Raw genomic sequence first — 15,658 nt, 5'->3', positions numbered from 1 at the left:
TGGTCACACTTGGGTGACACACGGGTATCTCCTTTGCTGTGATGACCCACCTAAGTGTAGGTGCGGTGCCCATATCTTGGTGAGCTGTCCTTCTTTGGCTGCCTTGCGATGGACTCTTCAGTTACCGGCTCGTTGCCATTAATTTTAGCGAACAATGCCTCATCAGCTAATTTAGTTTTATGTTTTATTTGTGACGGTGGGTTTTATCATTCTTTATAAGTTTTCGCACATGTCCTTTGTCCCTTTGTGTTCTGCACTCAAATGCTTTTAAGGGTGGATGCTTTAATGTGTCACAGAGTGGCTGGCTTTTCCTTTTTATTCTCATGGTCGGCCAGCCACGGTCATCTGCTCTCTTGTTATTACCTCTTCTGCCTCTTTCTTGCTTCTCTCTGTGATTTTCTTTTCCTGTTTTGTCCATAGGAGTGTTGGTTGTCCTTCTGTCATTCTTCTGGTTCTTCCTTTCTCCTGTTATTGTGCTGTATGTCTCCTTTCTTTTCTTCTTTCCATTGTGTAATTATATTACTGGGATCATGGGACCGATGACCTTGCAGTTTGGTTTTATCATGGTGATTGTTCCTCCCTATGTAGGTCGGTGTCAACAAAATATTTTCGCATTCGGAGAAGAAATTTGGTGATTGAATTTAGGAGAAGATTCCATCGCAGTGCTAAACGCCTTTCTTTTAATGATGTCCAGCCCAAATCCTGTATCATTTCCGTGACACTTTCTCCCATATTTTGCGATAATACAAAACATGCTGCCTTTCTTTGAACTTTTTCAATGTACTCTGTCAGTCCTATCTGGTAAGGATCCCACACCGTGCAGCAGTATTCTAAAAGAGGAAGGACAAGCATAGTGTGGACAGTCTCCTTAGTAGGTCTGTTACATTTTCTAAGTGTCCTGCCTGTAAAAGGTCTTTGGTTAGCCTTCTCCACAACATTATCTAAGTGTTCCTTCCAATTTAAGTTGTTCGTAATTGTAATACCTAGGTACTTCGTTGAATTTACGGCTTTTAGATTAGACTGATTTATCACATAACCGAAGTTTAACGAGTTCCTTTTAGCACTCATGTGGATGACCTCACATTTTTTTGTTATTAAGGGTCAATTTCCACTTTTCGCACCATTCAGATATCTTTTCTAAATTTTTTTGCAGTTTGTTTTCATGTTCTGATGACTTTATTAGTCGATAAATGACAGCGTTATCTGCAAATAACTGAAGATGGTTGCTCAGATTGTCTACCAAATTGTTTATATAGGTAAGGAACAGCAAAGGGCCTATAACACTGCCCTGGGGAATGCCAGAAATCACTTCTATTTTACTCGATAACTTTTTGTCAATTACTACGAACTGTGACCTCTCTAACATGAAATCACAAACTCAGTCACATAACTGAGATGATATTCCATAAGTACGCAATTTCACAATGAGCCGGTTGCGTGGTACAGTGTCAAAAGCCTTCCGCAAATCCAGAAATATGGAATTGATCTGAAATCCCTTGTCAATAGCATTCAAAACTTCATGTAAATAAAGAGCTAGTTGTGTTTCACAGTAATGATGTTTTCTAAACCCATTTTGCCTGTGTGTCAATAGACCATTTTCTTTGAGGTAATTCATAATGTTTGAACACAATGTATGTTCCAAAATCCTGCTACATATCGACGTTAACAGTATGGGCCTATAATTTATTGGATTAGTCCTACTACCTTTCTTCTTGCTAAGATCCACAAACCCAACATCCTGGCCGTCCTATAGTTGCTGGCTTGAAAGCACTCACCAAATGTATATCTGCCTTAGTTGGTCAACACCTGCAACCCATAGTACAAAAACACCCCTCCTACATAAAAGATATCAATAATTTCCTAGATCGTCTGAAATCTATGCCCGTCCCACTCCCACCACACACCTTGCTTATCATCATTGATGCCACCTCCCTCTATACCAACAATCCCGATGTATATGGTCTGTCTGCTGCTGAACATTTCCTCTGTTAGTGCCCACCTGATTCCAAACCTACGTCTTCCTTCCTACTCACCTTAATCAACTTTATACTTAAGAGCAACTACCTCACCTCTGAGGCGCAGACATACAAACAAATCAGGGTTATGGCCATGGGAACAAGGATAGCTCCTTCCTATGCCAACTTTTTCATAGCTCACTTGGAAGGGGCTCTCCTGGGGTCCAAAATTCTTCAGCTCTGGTTTGGTTTAGATACACTGATGACATCTTTACCATATGTACTCTTGGTGAAGATGACCTGCTAAAATTCCTGGCATCTCTGAATACCTATTCCCAGTTAAATTTCACATGGTCCTATTCCAAATCCCATGCCACTTTCCTTGGTGCCGCTCTTTCCTCACTGAAGGCCAGCTACACACTTCCATCCACATTAAACCTACCAACAAACAACACTACTTACATTTTGACAGTTGCCATCCTTTCCATTTCAAATGTTGCTTCCCATACAGCCATGGTGTATGAGGCAAATGTATTTGTTCAGATGCAGATTCTGTATAGCAATACACCACCACTCTGACCTCAGCCTTCACTGCACGTAATTACACCACCAGCCTAGTTAAAAAGCAGATTTCGTAGGCCATCACAACCATTCCTGGTACTGCTGATCCCTCCACAAAACAGCTTTGGAGCACACCATTGGTGACTCAGTATTATCCTGATCTGGAATGTGTTAATCAGCTACTTCGACAGGGCCATGATTTCCTAAAATCATGCCCTGAAATGAGATCCATTCTGTTTGAAATTTTGCCCACGACACCTAGAATAGCTTTCCTTTTCCCTCCCAAGCTCCTCAATATTCGTGTCAGACCATATGCTACTTCTGCACCCAGCTTCCTGCCTTATGGCTCCTACCCCTGTGACTGTCCCTGCTGCAGGACTTGCCCTATGCATCCTCCTACCACCACCCACAATAGCCTGTAACTGACAAAACGAATGCTAGCAAAGGGAGAGCCACTTGCGAACAACACAGATCATATATCAGCTATTATGTAAACACTGTTTAGCCTTCTGCATCGGCATAACTACCACCAAATTATCAATTAGGATGAATGGGCATAGGCAGAGGGTATACATTAGCAACTCGTAATATCCTGTCGCAGAGCATGCACTACAACATGACATTTGTGACCTTGGCATTTGTGTCACTACAAGTGCCATCTGTATTCTTTCCCCAGACACCAGTTTCTCAGAACTTTGCAGGTGGGAACTAGCTCTTCAACATGTCCTTGGTTCTCGCCACCCACCTGCCCTTAATTAGGTCCTACATTAATTTCTTCTGTCACAGATTTTCTTCACTGTAACTGCTCTTTGCTTCACTCTTTTAATTTTGTACATCTTTCATTGTCATTCCCATACATTTTTCTCCAAACCCTCCCGCCTCTGTTACGTACGATGCACTGAGCTTCTCATTCTAATTGACTTGTGCACGATGTTTTAGTAGTAATCTCTTTCTTGCATATTACACTGTCTTTACCTTTAAGCTGGGTGGCTTTCTCAAAATCTACCCATTCTCCTAGACTCCAGTACTTTTCCTCAACCCTTCTTCCTTCCCCTGAAGAAGGAGCCTCTGGTTCCAAAAGTTTGCCAGTCACAACAGTCTGTGTTCTCCCGCCGCTTGGTGAGTAGATTTTTTTATCCATCCAATTAAATAATTTTATCAGTAATTGATTGTTTTCATTGTTGATGTTAACAACTGGGAGACCTCAGCCCTCAACCTTTCATCCTGGAGATCACGAGCCCATCATTGGAAACTTCTTTTTGAAGAAAACAGCCATCATACAGCAATTGGTAGGAGGAAGGCCAGAAGAAAAAGGATGAAATGGAAGAATAGAAGCTGCTCCATCTGGGAATATCTGTTACCACTGCAGCAAACTGTGTACCTCTCGCATCAGACTTTACAATCACCACTGGACTCACAGATGATTGGAAGATGAACCTACTCGACTGCAAGAGTTTGCAATAAATGAGCATTTGAAAAAAGTAATGAGAGTCTAATCTAAATATTAAGAAAAGAAGAGACTGAAATGCCACATAATTGCAAGTGGTCTACTTAACACCTTACAGGAGATGAACTGAATCTTACTGTGGGTCAGTTGAACCATGCAGGGAGTTAACTGAACCATTGTCATTAACTGGTACACTTCCAGAAAAGTAATACACATCATAGGAACCAATGACTGCCTGATGTGGAATACAACATAATTTCATTCTCATTTATTTGTTATTGCAGGAAACATGAAGTTCATGCATTACAATTAGTCATAATAACAATAAGATAAGTTGAATCATAATATGAGATAAATAAGATACAAATAAAGAGTTGCATTGTGCCCATAATCGAGACATGCAAGGTATCAAATGAAAACTAATAACAATACTTGCAATTAGAGCTCATTGAGGCAATAGGAACATTTTAATATAAGACAACTTTTGAGCTGGGTTTTAAATTTTGAACGCTCGAGATCCTTCAGGTATCTTGGTGATTTATTGTAAGAGATTGCTCCTTTCACATATGAGACATCTTTCATGCTGGATGATGTTGCATTACTTGCTTGAATAATCTATTATCATCTATTTATTGGTGATAACATAGCTACCAGGCAGGTCTTGACAGAGGAGTGAATGAAGTGTGTGCCACATTGTAGGGGAAGTATAGCACTAAATGTGATGTAAAGTCTGCTTCCCTATATGAGGAAACCCTGACAACAAACCATTTTAACTCAGAGGTGGCCCCATTTCTGGATATGCTCTGCATATCAGGTCAAAGGACATTTATAATTACTAACATTTGCCACAAAGAAGTGGATGGACTAAAGAAACCATTGTCAGTTAGTGAGAAGCCAACAAAACACTGTGTGGTACTGTAGCTCTGCTAAGGAGTGGGTTTTGGATACTTCTACATCAGTTAACTGCAGATCACTGCACAAAGGGTGTGTTACCATATTTTTGAGTGTACTTTGTATTATGGTTTATTCTTATCCATTCATGGATGGAGCATGAAAAGAATGGCTGTGTGAGTTGCGCAATCTATACGGGATAGGTACATAGGGGACTGAGGAATGTTTATACGTGGCCCAGTCACATTAATGTGACCACCACCTATGTTTAACATCAGGGTGCAATAACCACTCACAAATGACAGGTGGCAGCACTATCACTGGAGGGTATACAAAACGTATCACTGGGATCCAGAAAACAGTGCAGTTGTTGTCATAATGTGAAAATGGAGTGATTTATCTGATGTCCAAAAGGGTATGCTCGTTAACTGTCAGGCCAGAGGGGAGGGGGAGCGGTTCCAAAATGTTTGTAATCAGTTCGTGTATTGCCGTGTTTTAAGTATATCCAGCATGACAAAATCGTGCTACCCAAAAACCAGCACTGAGGCAACTGTGGGGCACCACAGTCCATAGGTGACAGAAGTGAATGACAGGCTTGAAGATTTCTGCAGGCTAATAGACATGGAACTATTGAGCAACAGTTACCCAGATGAACCAAAGGGCTACTAACAGTGTCTCCTCAATGACTGTGGCAGCAGGCGCCTGGTTTGTGCACCCATGGTGACTGCTGTTCCTTGGTGACGAAGGATGGTATTTGCATGCCGATACTGCAACTGTTCATCCACATGAACGCCAACATGTGGCTTTTTCAGACGAATCATGTTTTATGCCCCATTGGATTGATGGTTGTTGGCGTGTATGGCATGAACTGTCCAAATGCCAACAGTCTGCAACAATCGTTGGAAGTGTCCAGGCCGGAGGAGGTAGAGTTATGGTCTGGGGAATGTTTTCATGGCATTTCCTGTGTGATCTCATAATTCTGGAAGGCACAATGGATTAACACAAGTATGAATCTGTCCTTTGGGACCATGTCCACCCTTACACGCCATCTATTTTTCCTTGGCACCATGGCATCTACTTGCAGAATATTACAACATTTCACACAGCTCACAGCGTATGTGCATAGTTTGGAGAGAATGAGTTTACTGTATTCCTCTGACCAGCAGACTCCCCAGATTTAAACTCAGTCGAGAATCTGTGGGACCACTTCGATTGGGCTTTTTCTCACCATGGGTCCTCAACCGGGAAACCTAGTGCATTTGGCCAAGGCACTGGATTAGGCATGGCTCCACTTACTCGTCGGTACGTTCCAGAACCTCACTTACGTTCTTCCTGCAGGTCTCGCAATAGTGTTCACTGCAAAATGTGGTTGTTCAGGCTTTTGACAGGTGGGCACATTAATGTGACTAGGCATTGTAGTTCTTCTCCTGATTTTATGTGCGAAGGTTCTCATGAGATGAGGTGTATGTCATCTTTCTTTGAGCATCTGACAGTTAAGATTTTTCAACATTTATGTCACACTTCCTCATCAGTCAAACAAATTTGTGACTATTTGTGCCACCTGTCTTCATATTTGTGCCACCTGTCTTCACATATATTCTGTGTTCCCTTTTCGTCCAACAAGATATGGAATCCATACACTTGAACAGTTTTAAACTATATACTATGAAGTGTTTTGCTTGCAATCTCTCTTGTGGTCAAACTACAGTTTCTCAGTATCTTGCCAATGAGTTGTAGCTTGCCATTTGCTTTACCTACCACTGAGCTTAATGGTATTCCATTTGATATTTATACTCAAAGTTAGTTCAAAAAATTTCTGTAACTTGACTAGCTCTTGTTGTGATTCATTTATCCGGTAGTCAAAAGATACCATGCTTCTACGTTTTCTAAGGTCCACTACTTTGTGAGTGTTTTTTATATAAGCCTTTACACAAGGTTGATATTTTGTCAATCTAACTGGATATTACTGCAGTTTTATACATGATGCAATTTTCTTGTAGAAAACTGCATGTTTGAAAAATTTGCAATTGCAACTAATTTTATCTCCTAACTCATTAATCTGTAATGTGAACAGTGAAGATCTATTACACTCCCAAATGGAACACCAGATATTACTTTGTGTGTCTAAATGACTTACCATCCAGGATTTGTACTACATCCCACCTGTTAAGAAATTTTTCACCCAGTCCTGTAGGAACATATTTTTATTTATACGGTATCGATGTGACACCGAATCAGAAGCTTTCAAAAACTCTAGAAACATCAAAGCATCATGATTTTCTCTGTCCATAGCATGTAGGATAATATATGTCAAGAGTTTGAATTATGTTTTATGTGGCCATTGTTTTGGGAACTGATGTTGATTTCCGTGTAGAAGGTTATTTTAGTCTAGGAATGTCATAATGTTTGAATTCAGAAATATTTCCAATTTACTACAAACAGATGTGAATGGTATACAGTCGTAACACTGTGGATCAGTTGTACTTCCTTTTTGTAGATTGGTTTGACCTGTGCTACTTTCAAATCACACCGAACATCTCTTTCTCAGCTGCTCAGGGGATTTGCAGTAAATAATGATCATGAGCAGAGCTGACCCACTCTCAAATTTTATATAGAACTTGACTGGCACTCCCATTGGGCAATGGGAACTTATTGGCTATAGTGACTTAAGTGGTTTTCAACACAAGTAGTAGGTAATTTATCTTAGCAGCAGTAAGATTGATGGCTAAATTACGTTGTTTTATTTATTCTAGAGGAATAGAACGGAACATGACATGATGAACATAGCCTGTGTATGATTCATTTTATTGCACTAATAGTCGCCACTCAGAATAGAACAATACATAGTCAGAGCCATGATACAAAATGTTGATATTAAGTGAGGAGCACTTTGAATGACAAAAGCACTGTTTTTGTCTAAGCAAGCAAATAGGAAAGGAAGGCTGTAGGTTCTCAGTTTGTACATAAGTGTTAATTCCATGGAGGTAGTGCATGTAACACTGCATTGCAGCTAGTGGATTAATTATGAGGAGCGATGTGCAGGCCAGCCTGGATATGGGTTTTAGCTGGTTTCCCACATCACACTATGTGAATACCGAGTCAGTATGTATGTCCCACTTCACTCACGCAACTCACGAACCTTAGAAAACTTTCACATGAATAACAATGTTTGCAGATAGTTTGGGGAACACACATTCCCTGGGTGTGGGGGCAGGGGGCGGCCACCCCTTAAATTAATTGTGTCGTAGTCCATTAATAACTGATAATGTTCCAGTGTGGGCCAAAGTCACTAGAAAAAGAAGATTGGTTTGCATTTCAGTGGCTGCTGTACAGTAGATAGTGATGTTTATGGTGACATCAAGAACTTTAATAGAGTGTGTGTAAGGAAATAAAATGATTGTATGACATTGGACGGGGAGACCCATTCTAGGGGAGTGTCAGCCACATGGAGCAAGTCTTTTTGTTTGCCACCACTTCGGCAACTCATCTGTCTTTGTGATGAAGATGAGATGAAAAGATTATTAAACACAAACACCCAGTCCCAGGGCAAAGAAAATCTCCGATCCGACTGGGAATCGAACTGAGGGTCCTGTGATGTAAAGGCAGTGGTGCTAAATACTAGACCACGAGCTGCATACTGTGTAAGGAAGATAATGTCAATAAAAAGTTGCTAACAAAACGTGATATGAAATAGTGTAATGTTCACAATGGGATAACAACACTCAGTATCACTCAGGACTGGAGCAAATTAATCACATTCTTTGCCAGGGTTTCCACTTGCTCTTATTGTGCACTGAAATGAGGAATATTCTCCCTACCCCTCCCACAACAGTATTCTGCCACCCAATGAATTTTTAATGCATGTCTTGTGATACATTTAAGTGTGATGATATAAATGGAACAATCCACACCAAACATATCATACATACAAACTACAGAAGTAGCTACCATATGACCCGTATTATCGGTGATACGTTTATTATCCACATTTGACACATCCACTCTTAACAAATTTTGTTCTCTGTAACAGGTGGCTTGTGGAAATGGGCAAAACCCAAAACTAGTCAGTCAGGAAATTAATAGAAGTTTTGGTTTAAACATTTTAAAAAAATACCATTTCTTCAGTATTTTAGAGCTGCAAGATGTAGCATACTGAAAAATCTACACAATAACTGTCTCCATCCCTATTCCACCCCTTCTCCCAACCCCTTGTCCCTTGGCTCATATCCCTGCAGTAGATTTAGATGGAAGACCTGTTCCATTCATCCTGCCACTGCCACCACATACTTCTGTCTTGTCACAGGCATCTCCTACCCCATCAAAGACATGGCTACCTGTGAAAACAACCATATGACTACAAACTAAGTTAACTGTGCCACTTTCTGCATGGACGTGGCAACTAAGGAGCTTTCTGTTCACATGAATGGCCACCGCCAAACTGTGACCAAAGGATAGCTGGACCACCCACATGCTGAGTATGCTGTACAACACAATGTGTTTCACTTTAATGACCGCTTCACAGCCTGCACCATCTGAATTCTTCCTATCAACACCAGTGTTTCTGAACTGAGCAGACAGGAATTCTTCCTAAAACATATTCTTCATTCTCATAATCCTCCTGACCTCAACCTTCACTAGTCTCCGTCTTCTACCTACCTATCCCTTTACTTGTTCCCACTCCTGCACTACACACGTCTTCTATCCCACTATCGCATCTACTTGTCTTTTCCCCCCTCTCCTCCCCCCCCCCCTTCCCCCTTCACCCTCCCCCCCTAGCATAGTCAACGCATTATTGTAGCCACAAAGCCCACACCCACCACAGCAGTACGAGTTTATATGCCAACTATCTCCATAATTGATGAAGAGATTGAAGAAATGTATGATGAGATAAAAGAAATTATTCAGATAGTTAAGGTAGATGAAAATTTAATTGTGATGGGGGACTGGAATTGGATAGTAGGGAAGGGAAGAGAGGGAAAAATGGTAAGTCAATATGGAGTGGGGGAAACGAATGAAAGACAAAAACCACCTGGTTGAATTTTGCACAGAGCGTAATTTAATCATTGCTAACACTTGGTTTAGAAATAGTGGAAGTATGTTGTATATGTGTAAGAGACCTGGAGACCCAAGAAGATTTCAGATTGATTATATAATGGTAAGAAAGAGATTTCAGAACAAGATTTTAAACTTTAAGACATTTCATGGGGCAGATGTGGATTCTGACTACAATTTATTGGTTATGAACTGTAGACTAAAACTAAAGAAATTGTAGAAAGGTAGGAAATTAAACAGATGGTATCTGGATAAGTTGAGAAAACCGGAGATTGTAAGAGTGTTTCAGAGGTAGCATTAAGGAATGATTGACTAGAACAGGGGAAAGGAAGACAGTAAAAGACGAATGGGTAGTTTTGGGAGATAAAATACTGAAGGCAGTTGAGGATCAAATAGCTAAAAGGACAAGTCCTGGCATAAATCCTTGGGTGACGTAGGATATGTTGAAAATAACTCCAGAATGAGATTTTCACTCTGCAGCGGAGTGTGCGCTGATATGAAACTTCCTGGCAGATTAAAACTGTGTGCCCGACCGAGACTCGGTAGCTCAGTTGGTAGAGCACTTGCCCGCGGAAGGCAAAGGTCCCGAGTTCGAGTCTCGGTCGGGCACACAGTTTTAATCTGCCAGGAAGTTTGAAAATAACTGATGAAAGGAGAAAATGCAGCAAATGAAGCAGGCAAAAAGGAATGCAAATGTCTAAAAAATGAGAGTGACAGAAGGTGTGAAATGGCTAAGCAGGAATGGCTAGAGGACAGATGTAAGGGTTTAGACGTGTATATAACTAGGGGAAGGATAGGCACTATCTACATAAAAATTAAAGCAGTCTTTGAAGAAAAGAGAAGTAGTGGTATGAATATCAAGAGCTCTGATGGATAACCTGTCCTGAGCAAAGAACGGAAAGCTGAAAGGTGGAAGGAGTATATAAGGGCCTATACAAGGGAGAGATGAACTTGCAAGCAATTTATTAAAAATGAAAGAGGACGTAGATTAAGATGAAATGGGACTCATGATACTGGGAGAAGATGTTGACAGAGCACTGAAAGACACAAGTGGAAACAAGGCCCCAGGAGTAGATGACATTCCTTCAGACCTACTGTGATAGTCTTGGGGGAGCCAGCCATGGCAAAACTTGTTCACCTGGTTACAAGATATACGAGACAAGCAAAATACTCTCAGATTTCAAGAACAATATAATTATTTCAATTCCAAAGAAAGCTGGTGCTGACAGGGTGAATACTCCTGAACTATCATTTAATAAATCATGGTTACAAAATACTAACACCAAATTCTTTCCAGAAGAATGGAAAAACTGATAGAAGATCCTTGGGGAAGATCAGTTTGGATTGTGGAGAAATGTGGGCTCACGTGATGCAATACTGACACTATAACTTAGAACATAAGTTAAGGAAAGGCAACCCTACATTTATAACATTTGCGGATTTGGCGGAAGTTTTGGATAGTGTTGACTGGACAGTCTGAAATTCTGAGCATAGCAAGGGTAAAATGCAGGGAGCAAAAGCTTATTTACAATGTGTACAGAAGCCAGACAGCAATTGTAAAGAGTTGAGAGGCATGAAAAGGAAACAGTGATTGAGCAGGTAGTGAGACATGGTTATAGCCTATCTCCGATGATATTGAATCTGTACACTGAGCAAGCAGTTAAGGAAACCAAAGAAAAATATGAAGTAGGAATTGGAGATTAGGGAGAAAAAACAAAAACTTGGGGTTTGCCAATGACATTGTAATTTTGTAGGAGACAGCAAAGGACTTGGAAGAGCAGTTGAATGGAATGAACAGGGTCTTGAAAGACAGATATAAGATGAACTTCAACAAAATTAAAATGAGGATGATGGAATGTAGCCTAATTAAATCAGGTGAAGCTGAGGGAATTAGATTAGGAAACGAGACACTTAAAGTAGTCAATGAGTTTTGCTATTTGGGCAGTAAAATAACAGATTATGGCCAAAGTAGAGAGGGTATAAGTTGTATACTGGCACTGACAAGAAAAGCATTTCTGAAGAAGAGACATTTCTTAATATTGAATATAGATTTAAATGTTAGGAAGTACTTTCTGAAAGTATTTGTATGAAGTGTAGCCATGTATGGAAGTGAAACACACAATAAACACTTAACACAAAAAGAGAATAGAAGCTTTCAAAATGTGCTACAGAAGAATGTTGAAGAAGATTAGGTGGGTCGATCACATAACTAATGAGGAGGTACTGAATAGAATTGGGGAGAGAAGAAATTTGTGGCGCAATTTATCAAAGGATCGATCGGTTGATAGGGCACCAAGGGATCACCAGTTTAGTATTGGAGGGAAGTGTGCGGGAAAAAAATTGTAGAGGGAGACCAAGAGATGAATACAAAAAGCAGATTGAGAAGAATCTGGAATGCAGAAGTCATTTGGAGATGAAGAGGCTTGCACAGGATAGAGTAGCTTGGAGAGCTGCATCAAATCAGTCTTCAGAACTGAAGACAATAGCAATAACAACAACAACATCGCCACCTCCACCATGGACAATGCAATGGTCAGCGCCTTCAGTGACCGAGAACAACAATAACAACGACATCTCCACCTCCACCATGGACAATGCAATGGTTAGCGCCTTCACTTAATGATCGAGAACAGCGGCATTTGTGTTGAGCTGTCAGTACTAACAGGCGAGGAACACTGCATGAAATAACCACAGAAATCCATGTGGAATGTATGATGAATGTATCCGTTAGGCCAGTTCAGTGAAATTTAGCTTTATTGGGCTATGGCATCAGATGACCGACAAAGTACCTTTGCTAAAAGCATAACATCAGCTTCAGTGCCTCTCCTGGGCTTGTGATCATATCAGTTGGACTCTAGAGAACTGAAAAACCATGACTTTTTCGGCTTAAGCCCCAATTTCAGTTGGTTAGAGCTGATGTTAGGGTTCTAGTGTGCCACAGACCCCATGAAGCCATGGATCCAAGTTGTCAACAAGGGACTGAGCAAACTGATGGTGGCTTCATAATGGCGTGAGCTGCATTTACATGAAATGGACTAAGTACTCTGGTCCAGCTGGACTGATCGTTAACTGGAAATGGTTACGTCCAGCTACTTGGAGACAATTTGCAGCCATTCATGGACTTCACATTCCCAGATAATGATGTAATTTTTATGGATGACAGTGTGCCTTGTCACAGGCCACAGTTGTTCACGGTGGATTTGAAGAACATTAAAGACAGTTCAAGCAAATGATTTAGCCCACATTGCCCGACATGAATCCCATCGCAAATTTATAGGTCACAATTGAGGGGTCAGTTAATGGACAAAATCCTACATCGGCAACACTTTTGCAATTATGGATGGCTGTGGAGTCTGCATGGCCCAATATTTCTGCAGGGGCTTCCAACAATTTGTTGAGTCCATTCCACATTGAGTTGCTGCACTATGCTGGGAAAAATATTAGGAGGAATCCCATGATTTTTGTGGCCACAGTGTAAAGCATGGGGGGGGGGGGGGGGGGGAGATCCAGAAAACAGTGCAGTCATTGTTGTAATGTGGAAATGGAGAAATTTATCTGATGCCCAAAAGGGCGTGATCATTGGCTGTCAGACGGGGTGGAAGCATTTCTGAAATGGCTAAGTTTGTAAACTATTCACATGCTGCCATGGTTGAACTGTATCATGCATGGCAAAATGGAGCTGTCCAAAACCGATGCAGTGGTAATTGTGGTGCACATTAGGCCATAGATGCCAGTGGTGAATGACAGCTGCGGAGGTGTGCATAAACATGCAACTGTTGAGCAGCTGACTGCTCATATGAACCAAGGAGCTACCATCAATGTATCATCAACAACCGTTCAGCGAACATTGCTGTGTTTGGGCCTTGGCAGCAGGCAGCTGGTTCATGCGTCCATGCTGACTGCTGTTTGTCAGCAGTGAAGGCTGGAATTTGCACTCCAGTACTGCAACTGGATGTCCACTGAGTGGTGACGGATGGCCTTTTCAGATGAAGAATGTTTTGTGCTCTATCTGACAGATGAAATGTCTGAAACTAAACACCCTGCGACAATCGTCGGAAGGATGCAGACTGGAGGAGGGAGCATTGTGATCTGGGAAATGTTTGTGTGGCATTTCCTGGGTGATCCTGTGATCCTGGAGGGTACAGTGGGTCAACACAAGTATGCATCTGCCCGTGGGGACCATGTCCAGCCCTGTGTGCAGTTTGTTCTTCCTTGGCACAATGACATCTACCAGCAGGACAATCCAACTTGTTACACAGCTGGATGTTTACATCTGTGGTTTGAATAGCACCAGGGTGAGTTTACCATACTTCTCTGGGCACCAGACTCCCCAGATTAAAACCCAGTCAAGAATCTGTGGGACCACTTCGATGAGGCTGTATGTGCCATGAACCTAAACTATAGCTGCCCACAACACTGCATTCGGCATGGCTCCACTTGCCTGTCGGTACCTTCCGGAACCTCATTGACACTCTTCGTGAGTGCTTTACAGTGGTCACTGCAAAAGCTGGTGATTGAGGCCTCCGACAGGTGATCACATTGATGTGACTGGACAGTGTATCTTGGAACATAATCTATCTCAGAAACAACACAGGTTTCTATCAGCTGTATGTATTTTCTGTTTCTGTCTTTCAGCAATGTGCCATTTATGTGTCAGAACATAATCTCCTTCAGCTGGTGACAATAAGTATCCATTAGCATAGAAAATGACACCCTACAGTCAACTAGTGTCTGGACAGGTTGGTCTTGTTGTAATTTCGTGACATGTGGCACCTATTTTCCATGGAGTATTGTCGTATGTATTTAGTTTTCATTTTATTTCATTGACTGGGAGAGTGGCAGGAATCCCTTTATGGTAGCGGTTTTGACTGCAGTACATTGAAGCACAACTTTGACCAGTGGACAGTGATGGGCTTTTTCCCACAGGTCAGTTGTAATCATCATCCATTGAATGGCATGACATTGCTGAGTCCTGTACTTAAGTTAAAAATATTAGTTACTTGGTGGTGGCCACCCAAACAATTCTGTACCGATTCTGAGATTCTCCTCTTGCGACAACTGCCCAGCACCTTCCTGAGATTAACACATTCCTGTCTACCCTTAGCTTGCATCGTATGTCTCATACTGTCTCACTCCTGGATTCTTTAATGAGTTAGCGTGCTTTTGTCCACAGTCTTCGAAGCACTGAAGTTACTCTAGATAGATAGCTTGAAGCTGTAGACTTGCAGCATCACCAGGATCTTTTCACCGATTTGAAAACTTTGACTGTTGTTCAGTCTTCTGATCTAAACTCAAAATTTATAATGCGAATAGCTGCTCACATTCCATGACAAGTGTTAGCGCTTGTTGTGTGCTAACACCAAATCAGTTTGAAGTTTCAAGATTAGCTACTGTTTTTCAGTGTTGCGAAGGAATAGAGAGAATCACTGCATCTCCAGAAAAGGCCAGCATCACTCCTCATGTTGGGTGTCCTGCAACATACCACTTAAAAGTAACACTGACATTCCTCACATTGATATCCAGTTCTGATTATTCTGTGACAGTTTGAACGCTTGTCCATGCTGAGTGTAAAATATTGCTTTTGTTAATCAGTTAAATATCTTCAGTCAAAGAAATATAATGGCTACAGAACTTTAAATCAGTTGTACATGATAAAATAGTTTGTAACAGAGAATTATTCACAATTTCGTTTTGTGATTTAAATATACCTTTTAAGCATAAATGCTTTGCCTATTATAATTTACTTATAAGT

At 41.1% G+C, this 15,658-nt stretch overlaps 1 protein-coding gene and 1 non-coding gene across 8 annotated transcripts in view; both read left to right on the top strand.

Moving 5' to 3' along the window:
* Positions 1–15,658, top strand: part of LOC126282025 (protein lethal(2)k10201) — a 224,791-nt gene that overhangs the window by 106,371 nt on the left and 102,762 nt on the right. The gene's annotated exons all lie outside the window — the stretch shown is intronic.
* On the top strand, positions 10,443–10,517 carry Trnap-cgg (transfer RNA proline (anticodon CGG)). The gene has a single exon. It is a non-coding gene; the product is annotated as a tRNA-Pro (tRNA).

This window comes from Schistocerca gregaria, chromosome 7 (assembly GCF_023897955.1).
Source record: "Schistocerca gregaria isolate iqSchGreg1 chromosome 7, iqSchGreg1.2, whole genome shotgun sequence".
In the NCBI taxonomy this organism is placed as follows: Eukaryota; Metazoa; Arthropoda; class Insecta; order Orthoptera; family Acrididae; genus Schistocerca; species Schistocerca gregaria.
The sequence above is the reverse complement of the archived record's forward strand: the minus strand, read 5'-3'. Positions and strand labels throughout refer to the sequence as shown.